We start from the raw sequence: 15935 nt of genomic DNA on the forward strand, positions 1-15935 counted from the left end.
TCTGTCATGGAAAGCTCCACCATAACCATTCATGCTTAAGATTTGGCACAGATGTGTGCTTATTTCTGTTGCGAATGCTGGGTCAACTGTAGGTCTTTTAACTGAGAGATTTTTAGAGTAGTCACTAAGATCTAAAGGAGAAGCAGGATGTCATTTGGGTCTTTGAGGTCCCCGTGGCCTGACCCTCAAAGCATCTTAGTTGAATAAAGCAAGCGAACCCCACACTGTGTTCTCCTGGGTCTTGTACCCCTGTGTCAACAGCCTCCTTTGCAGTGTCGAAGAGATGCAAGTATGAATCACAGAATGTTTTTGATTCTAACCAAATACACACTTCACCTTCGATTCCCTTCTCTGTGTGGTGAGGATGAATAGCTCCCTTGCAGTAGAGCCGTGCAAGGCTGAAATGGGATGATGTTGCTCACAGTACAGAGTGTCCTGGCAACGAAGACAGATGATAGAAATGCCGATTGCAACTCCTACTTTTGTTAGAGTATTTTCTTAGGATTCTCACACTCCACCAGCAGCCGGAAGCCAGACACAGAAGGCACGAGCCATTGCTGATTACAGTCACTGCTTTTGAATTTCTCGTTGGTGGGGTTCATGGCTGATCTGATCATGTTTGTTCAGTCTGTTCCTATCAATGGCATGGGTAAAGTAGAAGGTCGTAATCCCTTGTCCTCAGAATTTATGGCTTCTTAATGACTCTATACTAGAAAACCTGGGCACTGAGCTTCTGTAATGGAATTCCTGGCTTCTTTTGAGCACTGGCTTCTGGGTAGAGTTTCCATTGGGAGGAACTGAGATTTTGGGGGTGACGATCAGAGAATGGTCAAGAGATATTTTTCTGTGTGGTTTTGTGGCTCAGCTTTGTCTGGGTTCCTTTCAGTGAAGTCCCAGCTACTGTGGCTTTGGCTGTCATGGCTCTCATTGCTTCTGCTACAGGCTATTTCCTGTAGTTTTTTTTTTTTTTGGCTGGGGTGAGTGTACAGGGTTGATGTATGAACTCTACACTGACAGCAGCTCCCTGGTGCCTATACCCTCTCCTATGGACCTGGTCCTAACCCATCCATTTAGATACTGCCTTTAGGGGCTGTTAGTAGGAAGATCACAGTTTGGACCTGCAGCATCCAGGTAAATGCTGGTTGGGTGGTTGGCTCTCTGTAACCCCAGAATTCAGGAGACAGAGACAGGGGATCTCCAGAACAAGCTGGCTAGCTATGTAATTGGAGTCATCTAATTCAGAGAGGTAGTGTCTTACTGCCTAAGATGGAGAATGATGGAGGGTACATAACCACATCCCTTGACTTCCATGGGCATGCTCATGCATATAAGGACATGTGTGCACATGTGTGTACATGCATGTACACACAGAGATGGATATTGCCTTTATTGAATTAATTATCATGCTTTTGAAATCACGCAGTTCCTATGAGGAAGCTTATGGGTGCTTTTAAGTTAATAATAGTCAGTGTATCTAATTCGTCTATGTTCTTCCACATAGGTCTTGTTTTGGCTGTGTTCATATACCTAGCCCACATCCTTACAGTCTTAGTGTGAGATAGGGAGTTTCATCATCTCTCCCATTTTTTTTGATGATGATGAAATACAGGTACAGACATTACAGTTAGTAACAAAGCTGGAACCAAACCCTCACTGGCCTTCCTGTCACATATGTGTTGGTCTTTACATGGTTCAGACCATCCATCTGCCATCTGCAGGGTCAAAGTGCTTTCCAGAAGACACTCAGCTAGCTGCTTTGCTTAGCAAGATGTTGACGGTGAGGTGAGTTACACTCTTTGGACTTCCCGAGTCACCCTTAATCGTGTGAATCCATGTGTGATGTGACTAGCTGAGACACTTGCATCTACGCAGAGAGACTGTCAATTAATCTGCTCAGAAAGCACACAACCAATGTGTAATCATGATTGAAGGGCCAGGGTTCACACCCCAGGCAATGCAGACCCAGGTGGAAGCAGGAGGATACAACCCATGGCTTAGGAAACCTCACTTGCTCATTAATAGGAATACTAAAAGGCATGAACCCTAGTTCAGGTCTTCATGCTTGTGTGGTGAGCACCTTACCCACTGAGCCAACCCCCTGTACCCTTCCAGCTCACTTTCCAACTTTTTGCCTTAGCTATTTGACAGTTCTAGCTTTCCTAATCAGCTCAGCTTTTTATTGAACCTTAGTACGAAGTAGGACGTTATTCATCTGATTTATTGTCTTCGTGGGAATCTGGTATTGTAGCCCTTAACGTTTCTGTATAAATTTTATATAACCAACTTGCCAATTTCCTAGAAGAATAAGCCAGGATTTATGCCGAGATTGTTAGGCACAGTTAGGGTATATTCTCTTTCTTTGGTCATCCCCGCCCCCATTTTGTGTGTGAGTTAAAATATTTTAAATTATAGATTCTTTTTTTTCTACCTGTTAGAAAAGCGTTCAGCTGTTTCAGCTCTTCCTGTGTGTTTTTAGCTGGGTTCTCGGCTACATCTGAATCTTGGAATTTATTAATCGTAAAGGTTTTTATATTACCTTTTTATCATTGTAATGTCTCTCACAAGCATTCACCCTCTTTTTATCTCTGGCATTGCTTTCCTGCCATTTCCACCTTGATTTCTCAGCCCTCTGTGGGCACTGCTAAGTGTTTCAGTGTGTCAGCCCTTTTAGTAGCTGGTGGAGTTATAGTTCACTTATCACTAATTAATTTCTGCTCTTTCTTGATTATTTTGCCTGTCTACTTTCCTGGGGTTTAATTTGCCTTCTAATTGTTTCAGATGAATGTCCAGGGATGGATGGAGAACCCCTCTTTATGATAAATGTGTGCCGGCCAGGATGAAAATTCCACTCGGTGAGTACCGATCTATCCCTTTTTCACCTGTTCTGCCTCAAAGTTCTTGATGCCTTGTCATTCAAATGCAAACACTTTACAATGATTATGCATTATCAAAGATTTTAAACTTTTGTAAAGCTTTAAAATCTTTGCTTATACATTATATCTCAGACTACATTGTCAGATGTTCTCCTCAGGAGCTGGTCATTTTGGTATTCTTTACATGATGAAGAGTTTCCAACATACTTCCATGTCTACATTGAAGTGAATCTCTTTGTGAATATAACTTCTTTTAATATACAAGATGTTTATTTTATTAAATTTATTAGAAGAATTTATTAGAGGAGTCAATATCTTCACATATAATTCATTTCCTACTGAATTAAGCCATTAATTTTCTCTCCTCCAGTTAAAAAAAATCTATGTATATATGTGTGCTTATATATATTTCTATGTGTATTTATGTGCGTTTGCATGTATATCTCTGTGTGTATCTGTGTATGTGTATCTATGTATGTGTGTGTTTCTGTATTAGTGTATGTTTGTGTATCTATGTGTGTGTGTCTGTGTTTCAGTATATGTATATGTGTGCTTGTGTGTCTGTTTATGTGTATGTGTGTGTGTGCATATGCGTATCTATGTATGTCTGTGTGCAGTCCCCTCAAATGACTTTGATCTCTGAATCATGTTTCATTGCTTCGGTGTCCTGGCTTTTGCAGAGGTTAGAACATAATGACATTGAGGGTTCTCTCCTTGGTCCAACAGTATCTCAATTCAGATTTCTGTTCATGAGTTCTTCATCCTTGAGGAAGACACCAGGTAAAAGAGATGCTTCATCATAAAGGTCTTAGGGACAAAGCACAATAGTCTTTGGGGTTTTGTTTTCCTTCAGACACTTGAACATGGAAGGATAGACATCAAGCTCTGGAGTGTTTCCTCTGCTCACATAATTTTCAAAATTACCCAATCCATAATAAAAAAAAATCACAGGCAAGCTTGAAGCTTCCTAGAAATACAGAAGAGTACCTCAGAGCCATAAATTCCCATGATCAATGCCATTGTTATTTCTAATATCTCTTTCCTTGAAACAAAGATAAACTGTCTATTATTCAAGGATCCTAAATGGTTAATAGCCTTCATTCAGCCCACAATTATGACACTCGTTCTAAGGACTATGCACTGTTCCAGTATCAGAGATGCAGATGGGCTCAGTCTTGGAATCAGGAATGTTAATGTCGGAACACTGAACCAGACAAAGGCCCTTAGCAAAGCAGTTGTTATTAGGGGTCTATTGAATGACAGAATGTTTTCCTTCCCACTGAATTAGATATCATGCTAGTTGTCCTTCCACAGAGTCAGCCTTTAGACAGCCCACCTTTATCATCTCTAGTTGGGGAAGACCCAAGTTTAAGAGTCCCTGTCAAGCTATCCTCAGGCTTTCTGGAGGCCCCAAGTTTGACACCATCCTTGACATCCCCTTTCAGCATCTAGGCACTTCCAGGTTTCCATGGCAATGGCCATAGCATTTGGCCTCTCCTTCTGTCCTCATAGCTCTCTCTGTGACTATGACTTTCCTCCGTCCTTCTAACAAGGATCCATGTGATGCTTTGGTGTAGAAGGAGCTGCGGACAGGCCTGTTTTTTGTCCTGCCCGGCTCCTGCATGGCTAGCTTTACACCTGAAATAACAACACACAAACTGTATTCATTTAAACACTGCCTGGCCCATTAGCTCTTGCCTCTTACTGGCTAACTCTCACATCTTGATTAATCCATTTCTATTAATGTGTGTAGCACCACGAGGTGGTGGCTTACAAGGAAGATTCTAACCTACATCCATCTTGGGCTGGAGCTTTATCACGTCTGCCTCACTTCCCTTCTTCCCAACGTTCTGTTCTGTCTACTCCACCCACCTATGTTCTGACCTATCAGGCCAAGCAGTTTTCTTTATTAATTAACCAATGAAGCAACAGATAGATAGAAGACCCGCCTACATCACTTTGGGGCCACCCAGATGACCCAGGATATTCAGCTGGTCCTTGCTCTGGACTTCCTTCATCTTCCAATCCCATGACCACCATCATATCTGGCATACAGGGACCTAAGTAGAATATATATAGTGTTTACTGTAAAGTGTGGGGCTCTTAGTGTTTTAGTTTGCTTCCTATTGCTGTAATAAAGACAGAGACCATGGAATACTGGGCTGAGCCCCCAAAATCCAGTGCAAAAGTAGGAGGAGTGAGAATATGAGCATAGAGGTCAAGATCATGATGGGGATACCCACTGAAACAACTTACCTGAGCTAATGGGAGCCCACCAATTCCAATCTGACAGCAAGAGAAACAGCATAGGATCAAACTAGGCCCTCTGAATGTGTCTGACAGTTGTATGGCTGGCAGACTGTAGGGCCACTGCATTGAGACAAGGATTTATCCTTACTGCTTCTACTGGCTTTTTGGAACCCATTCTCTTTGGAGGGATACCTTGATAAGCCTAGATATTGCAGGGAGGGCCTTGGTCCTGCCTCAAAGCAATGTTCTAGACTTTGTTGACTTCTCATGGGAAGCCTTAGCCTCTCTGAGGAGCAGATAGTGGTGGGATGGGAGAGAGTAAGAACTGGGATTGTTATGTAAAATGAGAAAAGATTTTTTTTTTAAAATAAATACATCAATAAATTTTGAAGAAAGAAAAAAATAAAGACTGCGATCACAAGCAACTTGGGAAGGAAAGGGTTTACTTTATCTTCCATCTTGTAGTCCATCTACAAGATAAAAGATAAAAGTAAGAGCAGGAACTCTAGGCAGGAACCCAGAGGCAGGAACTAAAGCTGAGGCCATAGAGGAACAGTGCTTACTGGCTTGCTCAGATCTTTTCTTATACACCCAGGACCACCTGCCTGGGAGTGGTACTGCTGTGAGCGATCTGGATTCTCCCACATCAATCACTAATCAAGACAATTCCCCATGGACTTGCCCACATGCCAGTCTGATGGAGGTATTTTCTCAGTTAAGGTTCCCTCTTCTCAGATAAGTCTAGCTTTGTCAAGTTACCTACTACAACAAAAAGCTACAACACTTGGGAAATGAGAGCCAGCAATGACCAAAGAGACAGTTACCATAGCCTGCAGTTGGAGTAGGCTTTATATTATGTGTAAAGTCTCCAGAACATCCTCTTTGAGAAATGTTTTCTTGTCCAAGTGATGGACAGGTCCAGATGATGAACAGATCCAGGTGATGGATAGGTCTAGGTAATAGACAGGTTCAGTCAGATGGGCTCTTTCAAGAAGAGCAATGAGATGTCCTTCTTTGTCAGGAAGCCCCTGCTAGAAAATGACCTCATAAGATTTATGGTTCCTGGTACCAGGTATAGATGGTTATTAACTAATGACCACCCAGCAGTTCAGTTGCCATGTCTGTGTCCAGGATCAGAGGTATGACTAAGGTCTCATCCTTCTGTTGAGTAAACACAGCCCTATTGCTGCTTATCATAAAGTCCCAGGTGACTGTCAAACCTGTTTATATCTAACTAGACATTCAACAGAATGAATTCCGTCTTTCCATTAAATCAACCCTTCATTACATCCTCAAAATTCTTTTTGCTGTGGCAGATAGCAAGTTCACAGACTCTGCCTGTGAGAACTGAGTCTCTTTGAGGGACCAATTATTCTACATGTCCTATTAATATGTCTATGTGACAGCACAGTTAATCTTATTTTTTATGATGAAGGTGTATACTTAATTAATAATAAAAGTACTAATAATTGGTGCCAGATGTACCAAACTACATCACTGCTGGAGGTCCCTGGCAACCCTTATCAACTACAGAATGAATGGACTCTATACGATTTCTTCAGCAATCTTGTGAACCAAAACCCATCCCAACAGTGAGATGTATTAATAGAGACATTTCTGACACTCTTGAAAATGCCAGGAACTCATAACAGCGGGGCATTCTTCTACAGAAACAGCTGAGTTATGGACAGTCCAGCTGACTTCTTATGGGGTACTCCTTTGGGTTAATCAGAGCTGCTAATATATCCTGCCTCATTAATTCAGACCACTTCCCTGACAGACTTTGAAATTTGAGTATGCAGAACAAAGTAATTACACAGATAATTTGATAACTGCTACTATGATCTCCAGCACAGAAGAGGTCAATGGATGCAGGAAAACAGCTCTGCCAAGAGGGACGGGAAAACCCATTCACTTTGTCTATGGCTGTTTTTCCATCAATGGGGCAGAATGCCTGCCTGTATGAGTTCCCTTTCTTGTCACCTGGACCAATATACTTGAGAAAAGTGATGTAAAGAAGGAAGGGAGGGAGGGTGTCCTGGTCGGTCTCTTATCAACCGACATAAGCTGGAGTTACCTAAAAAGAGTGAATCCCAACTGAGAAAATGTCTCCAATAGATTGGCCCACAGGCGACTCTTTGGGGGCCTTTTCTTGATTTATGGTTGACGTAGGAGAAATCAGCCCATTGTAGGTGGTGCCGCCCTTGGGCAAGTAGTCCTGGGTTGTATTAGAAAGCAAACTGAGCAAGCCATGGGGAGCAAGCCAGTACGCAGTGTTCCTCCATGGTCTCTGCTCAGTTCCTGCCTGGAGTTTCCTGCCCTGACTTCCCTCAGGGATGGAGTGTCAATTGTGGAGTGGACAAGTCCTTTCCTTCCCAAGTTGCTATTGGTAACGGTGGGTGCAGAGAGGATTTCATAACTGCTGCTGTGACCTGCAGCACAGAAGAGAACAAAGCAAGAGGGTTTACTTTGGCTCACAGTCTGGGGGTATGAGGAGACCTCAAAGCCATTTACACCCTTGAAGAGTGGAGGAACCACAGTGCAGGAGGTTCTCTCCATCACTGCACTTTACAGATTTTTGAGGTCTATTAAATGAGAATTCCTCTTTGACCTTGATGTTCACGCCTTTCTGGACAAGTGCATTTGCGTCAGGACGTGTTACTTAAGAGCTAGGTCCCTCATACCAGCTGCCGTGTGGGAAGCAGGGTGGGGAGAAGCATGAGAAAGGTTGTTAAAGCTGATGAAAAATTTGCTCCTGGCCGAGAATCATGTAAATCTTGGTGTTATAATGTTAAGCAAGGTGCCTAGTCATTACAGCATTCAATTATTCTGATGCTTCAAGGCAAATGTTTCCAGGCCTGGAATTATTAGTCTATTTGACAGGCAGCAAATGCTGTTGTGTTTTCACGGAGTGATGCCCATTTGTAAAGACATGAACTCATGCTGTTCTGCCTGCTCTCTGCACCGCCTTTAACATAAGAATCTAATGGAAGGGGGTCCACCGTGTTCTTTTGTCAAAGAGATGGAGCTACAGATATCTGTGGAGCAATTACAAGGTCAAAGAAGACCACACTGTCTTAGCGTTTCTATGGCTGTGATTAAACCCCATGGCCAAAAGCAACTTGGGGAAGAGAAGGATTATTTCAGTTTACAGCTTGGAAGGAAGTCGAGGCAGGAACTGGGAGGCAGGAATTGAAGCAGAAGCCACGGTGGAGTGCAGCTAACTGGTTTGTTCTCCATGACTTGCTCAGTTTGCTTTCTTTAGAACCCAACACTGCCCACGAGGGGCATCACCAACAGTTGGCTGAACCCTCTCACACCAACCATCACCATAGACTTGCCCTCAGGTCAATTTGATGGAGGCAATTCCTCAAATGAGGTTCTCCCATTCCAGATGAGCTGGTCCCTGTGACATTGATGAAAACTACCCAGCATGCTCCCATAAAGCCTTATTTGCAGAAAGCAGGGAGCAGGCAGATATCCTCAGAACTGTAGCCCGATGAGAGTCCCACCAACTATTTTCACTGTATCTTTTAAGGCTCCTCAACAGGCCTTAAGAAAAGACAGGGGTTCCTCAGCTATTTAATCAGAAAGCCATTTGATTTCATTGGTTACACAGGAGCAATTTATTTAGTATTGATTAAACAACATTCAGGCAGTTTGTTGTATACCTCACATACAGTGTGGATAGATAACAACAGTGGACATGTAGAGTGAACAGACTACAATCCTGAGTCCAAAATTGCCCCTTCACATGTGTTTTATAAATAAAGTTTTATTGATGTGCACCCCTGCCCAGTATGGCTGTTTTTCCATCACCAAGGCAGAGTTCCAGTATTAGTTGTCTTTCTCATGGCTTTGACAAAATGCCTGATAAAAGCAATTTCAGGAAGAAAGGAAGTTTTAATTTGGCTCACAGTCTGAGCATGCAGTTTGCCATGACAAGGAGGTTCTGGTGCCATGTCATTCCGTAACTCCTTTGACAACCACCAAGATGTCAACCCCTTCTGTGTGTCTGACTATTCCTGATTTCTTGGTAGCTTTGTGAAAGGTGACACTAAACAGAACACCTGTGCTCTTAAGGGTTGCCTGCCCCATCTCTGATGTCCCAAGCTTATGACACGCCATTGGCATGGCCAGGCTGCTTTGTGTGCTCTGATCTCTGGGATCCACTTTTACTGAGGGTGGACATTACATCTGTGATGTGATCAGCTCTGGCTTATTTTGATCCCTCAGACCTGCTGTGACTTCATAAGCCAAGTGACTACTCTCAGAAGAGCTGTGTGAAAAACAACTCTTAAAAAACATGTCGATTGCATTTATTTATCTTTGTGTGTGTGTGTTGCCGTGGGACCTGTTGCACATGTACATGTCATGAAGGTCAGAGGACAACTTTCAGGAGTCAGTTTTCTCCTTTTACTGTGTGTGTCCTGGGAATTGAACTCAGGTCTTCAGCCTTGGTGGCAAGCTCATTTAGTTTCTGAGTCATCTTGCTGGCCCCAAATTAGTTCCTATTCTCAACTTTGAGGTTTAGAGTTTTCAGTTGTTACTTCCATTCCAAACACTTTTCCCCCCTGACACACAGCCCTATACACTCATTGAGGTATTGCCTTTGCCTGTTGAAGGACTGTAAGTTTCCTAACCCACAATGGGCACTTGACACCCTTCAAAACCCGAGCAACTTAAGCAGGACATTGATGCATTAGTCTCTGAGTCTGCAGAAGGCAGGGCAGATGCATGGTGTATTCTTATCATGGTTGCTCATTTGGGCTTCCTTTCAGAGAGCTTGGCTAAGGTGCTGTACAAGACCTCCATGTCCAACCAACTTAACCCTGCCAGGGAACCTGAGTCCAAGTCTTCCTGGGCCGATATATTTTACTCCTGACACTGTGTGATTCATGCAACCAGCTCACCATGAATATCATCATCGCCAAATTACAACGCAGGAGCAGACCTGATTAAACCCATTGATTCAATTTTAGTGTGACTGAGTTATTGACATGGCTGTGAATTATCTTATTTGTGTGCAGCCAAAGGCCAGTAACAGAATTTGAGGAGAAATTATGTCTGGGTAGTACGGGTGAGAACATGTCTAATTCAGGGACCTTCTCACACCAATGAAAGGTCTTTTCCTGGGGCATTGAGGTTGACAGAATTCTCTAGTGTATTAACCTCATCTATCATCACCCCTTTGGATGTGCTACTGGGGAAGCAGGTAACTACAAAAGAGGTTAAAAACAATTCATGTGAATTTAAGTTTCTGTTGTCAGTTTGCAAATGACACATTTTGTGATTCTATAATAGGAATTTATTTAATATTTTCAAGTCTAACATACCTTCTTTATTCTTGGGCTGATACTGCACACATTAACTTTGGCAAGCATAATAACAACTGGATCACTGGCTCAGACATTATGTAGAGTAAGCAAGCCGGACACCAGTGTCAAATATCACATGCGTTTTAATGGAGTTCCCTAGTGTGACTCACAGAAATGGCAGGATGCTATCAATAACGGTTAGAAGGTTTGGGTGGAATAATAAATGTAAGTCTGGGATTTTCCAAGTGAAAATGTTCTGGAAACTTCTTGTTCAACAACGAGAATGTACTTGGCACTCCTGGATTGCACACTTTATGTGGTTTCAGGTATTCAATTTAGATTGTTAGGTTTGCAAACCAACATTTTTTACCCCTCAAGTCCTCTCACAGATTTGAATTGCATGTTTAAAAATGATTGGGACACAACATTTGATGTTCAATATATTTCGGTACATTTAAAAATCTTCCTGGAGCTTGGCAGAGAGTTCAGCTGGCAGCATGCTTGTCATGTGAGCATGAGGACATGAGGTCTGATCCCAGAACTCTCATAAGATCCCAGTGCTGAGGAGGAGAAGACAGGAGATAATCAACTGGAGGGCTGAGATCAATAAAACAGGAACAAAGAAAACAAGACAAAGAATCAATGAGACAAAGAGCTGGTTCTTTGAGAAAAATCAACAAGATAGACAAACTCTCATCCAAACTAGTCAAAAAGCAGAGAGAGAGAGAGAGAGAGAGAGAGAGAGAGAGAGAGAGAGAGAGAGAGAGAGAGAGAAAGAGAACATCTAAATTAACAAAATCAGGAATTAAAAAGGGGACATAACAACATACACGGAGAAAATCCAGAGAATCATTAGGTCATACTACAGAAACCTGTACTCCACAAAATTGGAAAACGTAAAAGAAATGGAAAATTTTCTAGATAGATACCATATACCAAAATTAAATCATGACTAGGTAAACAATTTAAATAGACCTATAAACTGTAAGGAAATAGAAGTTGTCATCAAAAGTCTCCCAACAAAAAAAAGTCCATAGCTGGATGGTTTTAGTGCAGAATTCTACCAGAACTTCCAAGAAGAGCTAATACCTATACTCCTCTAAGTATTCCACATAATAGGAACAGAAGGAACATTGCCAAACTTTTTTTATGAGGCTACAGTTACTCTGATACTAAAACCACACCAAGATTCAACCAAGAAAGAGAACTACAGACCAATCTCACTTATGAACATAGATGCAAAAATACTCAATAAAATACTGGCAAACCAAATCCAAGAACACCAAAAAAATCATCCACCATGATCAAGTAGGCTTCATTCCAGAGATGCAGGTATGGGTCAACATACAAAAATCTCTCAATGTAATCCATCATATAAATAAACGGAAAGAACAAGCCATACAATCATCTCATTAGATGCTGAAAAAGCGTTCAACAAAATCTAGCACCCCTTCATGATAAAAGTCTTGGAGAAATCAAAGATACAAGAAATGTATCTAAACATAATAAAAGCAATATACAACAAACCAATAGCCAACATCAAATTAAATAAAGAGAAACTCAAAGTAAATACACTAAAATCAGGAACAAGACAAAGGCGTCCACTCTCTCCATATCACCTCAGCATAGTTCTTGAAGTTCTGGATATAGCAATAAGACAGCAAAAGGAGATCAAGGGGATTCAAACTGGAAAGAAAAAAGTCAAACTTTTGTTATTTACAGATGATATGATAGTATATATCAATGACCCCCAAAACTCTACCAGAGAACTCCTACAGCTGATAAGTCCTTCAATAATATGGCAGGAGGCAAGATGAACTCAAAAAAATCAGTAGCCATCCTATATACAAAGGATAAAGGGGTTGAAAAAGAAATCAGAGAAACATTACCTTTCACAATAGCCACAAATAAAATAAAATATCTTGGGGATAACACTAGCCAAAGAAGTGAAAGACCTAATCATGTATACTGGAGCCAAGTAAAAGAGATTTACTTCAAAAATATAGTAGAGAGTGACCCACATCAATTTCTGTCCTTCACATATATGTACACACATGAACATTTACACACACCACTTACCAATCACAGAAGTTGTTACAATAGACCAAACACAATAAGAAAGCAGCAATACTTAGATGCTGTAGCCTCTAGAAGCTTTTAATACAGTTGTTTTGCATAGGGGATGAGAGAAGTGTCCAGCACAAGGCTTGTAAGCAACCAAGAGCACTCTTCTATTGGCTTCTTTTTAAATGCACATGTATGGTGTGTGTGTGTGTGTGTGTGTGTGTGTGTGTGTGTGTGTGTGTGTGTGTGCGCTGTGTGTGTGCATATGTGCATGAATGTCCACATGTGGAGGCTTACCTAGGTTCAGGTGCATGTGTATATGTGTGCATGTACATGTGGAAAGCTGAGATTGACACCGAGAGTCTCCAAGTCGCTTCACACATTACTCCTCAAGGCAGAATCTCAGCTGCATCCAGAGCACAGGATATGGCTGGTCTGCTACCCCACTTGTGTCGAGATCCCATCTCTGCCTTCTGAGGGATGGAATCCCAGGTGGGTCACCACACTCATCTGGCATCTGCGTGTGTGCTGGAGAGCTGAACTCCAGTCCTCACAAGTGCACAGCAAATATTTTAACCACCGTGTCATGTCTCCATGCTCCTATTAGAATTTTAAAAGTCAGATAGAAGGCGAATCAAAATCGTTTTATAATTCCACCCTATTTTGAGGGATTATGGCAGACAAGGAATGAAGCAGAGTGAGACAGGAGATATAGTTCAGTAAACACCATTCTCTGACTGTCATCTCTACAATGAAGGAGCCAGAGTGCAGGCGTGATCATTAGGAAACAGAACCAGCTTAGGAAACGACAGGGGCTCTGTCCTGTTGGTTCTAGCAACTCCGCTCTCTAGAATACCCACAGAGAACTTGGTAGAATCTTCCTCTCACCAGGTGGGGCATTGTTACAGTTCAGGATCCATCCAGCTTGCATGTCATTGCTCAGGGACCACTGTCCTTTGCTGATGCTGGGCATCTTCAAATCCATTGTTCTATATATTGTGATTACATTAAGTCAGAATGTAAAACCAGTCTTATTAGTAGGTCATGGAGCACTGCCACCTCTCCTAAGGTAGTGAATGCACTCGTACATTTACTGTTGCATTCTAGTGTGTGACGCACTTGCTTCAATACTTTTCATTATTTCTTTTGAATATTATTTCTTTTGTGTGCATCTGCAGTGTTTCTGTGTTGGCTTGCCTTCTCTTATGAATGTGTTGTTTTATTACTATTTTTATTATTGTTAGTGTGTGTGTTGTTGACACTTGTGCCATGCAAACTATGGCACACATGTGCAGGTCAGAGGACAGCTTGCAGGCATCAGTGATCTCTGGATAGGATCTTTACATGGATTCTGGGGATCAAACGCATGTCATCACGCTTGCACAGCAAGCTTCTTTACCTGCTGAGCCAGCCCTGGATGTGACTTTAAAAAAATCCAGCTTTACATAAGTATTATTAACAAATAAAAATTGTACATAAAATTCTTCATTTTAATGTAACTAATTTTATCTTCTCACATAAGGAATTTTATTTCCTTTCCAGGGCACTAATTAGAACTTGCTGCCTAACTCAGAGATGTAACGACGAGATTCTCTCATGCTCCTCTCCATAGCCATTGTTGTCGTCCACCTCACTTCTAGACATATGGTCCATGCTGAGTCCTGTGCTTTAGGTTTTACAGAAGTCTCACATTCTCTTCTGTCCCCTGTCCCATGATTATTCACTGGAGCTGACACCACACGCAAAGTGAGCCGTTCTCTGCTGTACAAAGGTGGCATTCTTGTCATGCATCAAGATACCCATTAACTCTAATTTTCGTCTCCTCGGCACTGCAAATCCCCTGAACACTATGTTCAGCTCCTCAATCTCTTAATGAGGTTTCTCACCAGGCGCTGATCTTCTGCCGAGAAGATGAGGTTCTGTCAAATGCCTTGAGCTGTAGAACCTCCAATTCCTACTTCATCAATCTCCTCTTCCTTCTCTCTTGGTCGTCACAGTCCCAGGTACCTTGAGGGCTCTGAACTTTGATTTTCGCCTATCTTCACGGAGATGCAGGGTGTGCCAATTGGTCTGTCTTAGACTAGAACTCCTGTTGAGGTGTGTAACCTTTACCCCATCAGTCAACAGACAACGCTGGGTGGGTAAAATCATTGGAGGCTTCTGGTCATAATGAGGTTTGTATTTCCAAGATTCTATCTGCAGTGACATTCCTTCAAAAACAGCATTTTAACATTGACTTTGATGGTATGTCTTTGAGTGTTTGCCTGTATGGATGTATATGAACCTATATGTGTATGCCTATGTGTAGATATAAGTAAATATATCTTGCATATGTTCTTGGTGTCTGCTGAAGCTAGAAAAGGAGATCAGACTCCCTAGAACTAGAGTTGCAGATGGTTGTGAGCCACCACCATATGGAAACTGAACCAAGGTCCTCTGTAAGAGCAGTAAGAGCTCTTAAGCACTGAGTCATCTTTCCAGTCCTCCAATTATATATAAAATGTATACATTAAATATATATGCTTAATACTTTCACTTATTCATTGAGAATTCCATACATGTGTGCAATGCATTTTGATCACACTTCTGTCCCCGGTTCTTCCCAGGATCCTCACTACGTGTGTCTGGCATATCCTTACAAAAAACCCATTGAACCCAGTTAGTGCTGCCCACAAGCACATGGATGGGGAGTCATCCACTGGTTACCATGGGCAACCTATGAGGGGCCACAACCTTGAGCAGTCATCAACTATCATGAGCTCTGCAGCTCAGGATGGAACCACAAGATGCCCTCCCCACTCCACAGCTTCTGCCACCTCCTGAGTGCAACAGCCCTGTCATGTCCAGACACACTGCTTCGTAGCTCTCCTCCCCAACCTCTGGCTTCACATCCTCTCTTCTATGTGGTTCCCTGAATGTTTTGTAGGAGGGGAGGTGACACAGATTCCCCTTTAGGGCTGAATGCCCCAAGTATCTTCCCAGATTAGGCTAACTACAAACTCTGCAATCAGACCAGGGGAAAAGTTTACCTTTCATTGACTGGCTTATGAGTATTTTCTGTCACATACAACTCTACTCTTTGAGGCTTATATTAGGAGCCTACGACTTTTGATCTAATTCTGGGTCAGCTCGGCACAACTCATCTCAAACAATGTGGATGAAAAGCAGTCCTCTGATTGGGGCCTCAACCACCTGTTCATCCCACTATGGCTCCCGCATTAACAGCTCTGGGGAATGGCTGTGCTTTCCTGGTTTCCTTGATTTGAAGATCAATATCTGCTCTTAACAGATATGAAGCGATAATGAAGTCCCGCAGAGGGAATTGAAACCAGGAAGGAGTGCTGAAATCAAGGTGACTACCCCTGAGTCAGCTTTCCCACAAGAAGCAATGGCAGGGTAGATCTGCCGCCGAATTAGCAGAAGCCTTGAA

This window comes from Microtus pennsylvanicus, chromosome 1 (assembly GCF_037038515.1).
Source record: "Microtus pennsylvanicus isolate mMicPen1 chromosome 1, mMicPen1.hap1, whole genome shotgun sequence".
NCBI classification, from domain to species: domain Eukaryota; kingdom Metazoa; phylum Chordata; class Mammalia; order Rodentia; family Cricetidae; genus Microtus; species Microtus pennsylvanicus.